This window comes from Galeopterus variegatus, unplaced genomic scaffold (genome assembly GCF_000696425.1).
Source record: "Galeopterus variegatus unplaced genomic scaffold, G_variegatus-3.0.2 Scaffold4266, whole genome shotgun sequence".
Classification (NCBI taxonomy): Eukaryota; Metazoa; Chordata; class Mammalia; order Dermoptera; family Cynocephalidae; genus Galeopterus; species Galeopterus variegatus.
Window position 1 is genome coordinate 23,471 of NW_007730377.1, and position 3,265 is coordinate 26,735.

At 44.2% G+C, this 3,265-nt stretch overlaps 1 pseudogene; it reads right to left on the reverse strand.

The window, feature by feature from the left end:
* Positions 1-1,327: 1,327 nt before the first annotated feature.
* LOC103602733 lies at positions 1,328-2,583 on the reverse strand (annotated as a pseudogene).
* Between the last annotated feature and the right edge of the window lie 682 nt (positions 2,584-3,265).

Sequence of the window (3,265 nt, forward strand, 5' to 3'; positions counted from 1 at the left end):
TCCCTTTACGGTGCAGAGAGAGTATTTTATACACTTTGGTTTCACTTTTTTGTATTTAAATACTTTCCTAATACTCAATATTTTTTTTTTTGAGGTTTAGAGTTCATTTTAACAAATCCCATTAAATCAGTCAGATCTTTTCAAAGCCTGCCCTATCAATTTCCTTATTTCAAGCAATATTTGGTCCAGGTAAGATACAGCAGACCCTGAGAACTTGGGACTTGCAGGTCAATTCTAGGTACTAGTTTCTGTGATTTCTTTATTTAGGTGTTCACATTTGTTGTCTTTGGTCATATGTAACCAACTGGATTTCTGTTGTTGAAATGTGAACTCTTCTGTTACCCAGTTAAAGTTCATTGGTTCTTTTGTTTGTTTGTTTGTTTTGCTCTTTGAAATTTAAAGAAAAAGTTTATTGATGATCTGAAAAACAATTCCTAAAAGATTGATTTTTCCAGAAAGCTGCAGCCACACAATGCATTGCATCTATCATGTTAAAACATGCATTAGGGGCCGGCCCGGTGGCGCACTGCTACAGTGCGCCGCTTGGGAGCGTGGCAGCGCTCCCGCCGAGGGTTCGGATCCCACATACAGACCGGTTCCCGCTCACTGGCTGAGCGAGGTGCGGGCGCAACACCGAGGGTTGCGATCCCGTTGCCGGTCCAGGTCCCGTATGGGCACGACACTGAGGGTTGTGATCCATTGCTGGTCACGAAAAAAAGACAAAAAAAAAACATGCATTAGACACAATGCAAAAACCATGAAAAAAGCCACCATTCCTCAACAATTTGAGCAAAGATAAAACGCTTAAGGAACAACATGGATGATTTGTAAACGATGGGCTCTTTAATTTAAGCACCTTTTTTTTTTTTTTTTTTTTTTTTTTTTTGTCTTTTTCCGTGTCCGGCAACGGTTCGCAACCCTCAGTGTTGCCCCCCGTACCAGACCGGGACCGGCAACGGGATCGCAACCCTCGGTAAGCACCATTTTTAAAAAAAGGAGCACAAATGGATGTATATGTTCAATTATATACACTGAATTGAACCTTTGGCACTAGGAATCAGAGCACTTTGTCATACAGCATTAACACATTTCATAAAAGGGCATAGTGTCAACGGAAGAGAACTACCACCATCCTAAAGCAGCTTTGTCAACGAGGCAATAAAACATTGTACAGCATGTCTCTCTGATGTCCATCACTGAATAGGCTGGTAGAAACTTTGACATGAAAAAAAAAAAAGAAAGAAAAGAAAAAAGATGTAACCCCTTTTATTTTCTCTGTTTAAAATCAACCAGAAAACAAACATCATTTCTGTTATACACTCACATCTTCAAAGTGCATCATTTGTACAAGAGGAGGACTAAGCACAAAACTGTGTTTACAGAGATCCAAACGTGAGTGAGTGAGAACGTCTCCCACAGCTTCCGATGGAGCTCAGGAGGGACAGTTCATGATCGCTGGCACTAAACAAAGAATTCATTGCCAGGTACTCAGACAATTGTGAAGATAATTCAGTAATAAAGCAAGGCTCTTCCCATCCAGAGGTGTATGGGCCAGCATCGCTCCAATTCATACAAATAATCTCAGTAGATGTGGAGCTCCATACACCTGGGGCATGGGTGTGCCAAGGTGATCCACGAGGGTTTCAGCACACTGCAATCTCTCAAATTTGTAGAATAACTGAGTGCCCAACCTTACACTGAAGTATTCTTTTATGCCTGCCACAATTTCATTAACAGCATACTCCTCATTATCTGTGCTCCCTGGAGATGTCTTGTAATCTGCATAATCCTCCGGAAGGGAGAAGATAAAAGAGCTGGTTTTGCCTGGTAACTCAGTCCCAGTCATCAACAAGTCATGGTTTTAGCTCTTCAGGAGTCTTTACTTCAACTCTGTTCACGAATGTTTCCTCATTTTCAACAGTAGCATCTGCCTGGGTCCTTTTCTTCCCAGGAGGCTGAAGTGTCTCACTATGTTAACACCATCTCCATTTCTTTTTTGCTTTCTCACCAACGTTTTTCTGTTGCAGACCAGAGGTCTTCCTTCCTGGGGCAGCCCCTCTCATCTCTGTCTCTGCATAAGGCTCCTGATTGGCTTTTTGACATTCTTGCCGTTTCTGCAGATTGATGTCCACGTATTTGAGTACTCTGCTCTCTGGAAGCTGTTCCTCCCAATTTTTACTCCCACCACTGTAACGCATAAAGTATTTCACTCGTCTGTCCTTTATCGCAATCTTTGCACACTTTGCTTCATAAAGAAGAGGCCCATGAAAGCACAGCACTCGCTCACCTTCCTGGAACGTGCGCTTCACGTCCCGCTTTGGAGCCGTTTATAAGTGATTCGCTGTCTCCCCTCCTCCCAGCACCCCTGACTATTCTGCCCCCTATTCTCTCCCGCACCCAGCTCCGCGTCACACGCACCGTCAAGCACCGCGGGCTGTACATCCCGGCCAGATCAGCCAGCACCCGGAGACCTCACAGCACTGCGACCTGCGCAGACGCAGCACCCCTGACTATTCTGCCCCCTATTCTCTCCCGCACCCAGCTCCGCGTCACACGCACCGTCAGGCACCGCGGGCTGTACATCCCGGCCAGATCAGCCAGCACCCGGAGACCTCACAGCACTGCGACCTGCGCAGACGCAGTTCCAGCCTCACTGTTTTCACGAACTTTGATTTTGAGTCTAACTATTACTCTAACGTGGCCACCCTGCTCTGCTTTTTCATAGTTAATTCAAAACAGAGCAGAACTCTGGGGGTTTCTCTAATACAAACTATTTATTCTTCAGGATTTTTCTCTTAAGTAGAGAAACTTCCTTGACCCTTACACAGCAAAATATGGTCTTTCTGGACTCAGCGCTCATGATGACCCTAATTTGGTACAGGCCCCAGGGTCATCCCTAGGAAAAGCACTTACTCACAGTAGACCCTGTGCTAAACACCTGAGTACAGAAATAAAAAACAAGGTCCCTGCCTTGGAGCACCTCGAAGTTTATAGTGAGAGATGAACTAATAATTAAATAAATCATAAGATAGCTGTGTGTATATATATATAAAACAGAGAAAGAATGTAAAAGTGTTGCAGAATCACAGAGGGAGGGATTCGTTCCTGTGGGGAGGAAGAAGGATGAGGATTGAGGAAGATTTCTAGAGGTTGTGACTTTTGAAATGGGATTTGAAGGATGAATAAGAGTTTAATAGGCAGGGATGCATAGAAAGAACATTCCAGGCAGTAGAGACAGCTTTAAAAAGGGGGTGGGGGGATGAGA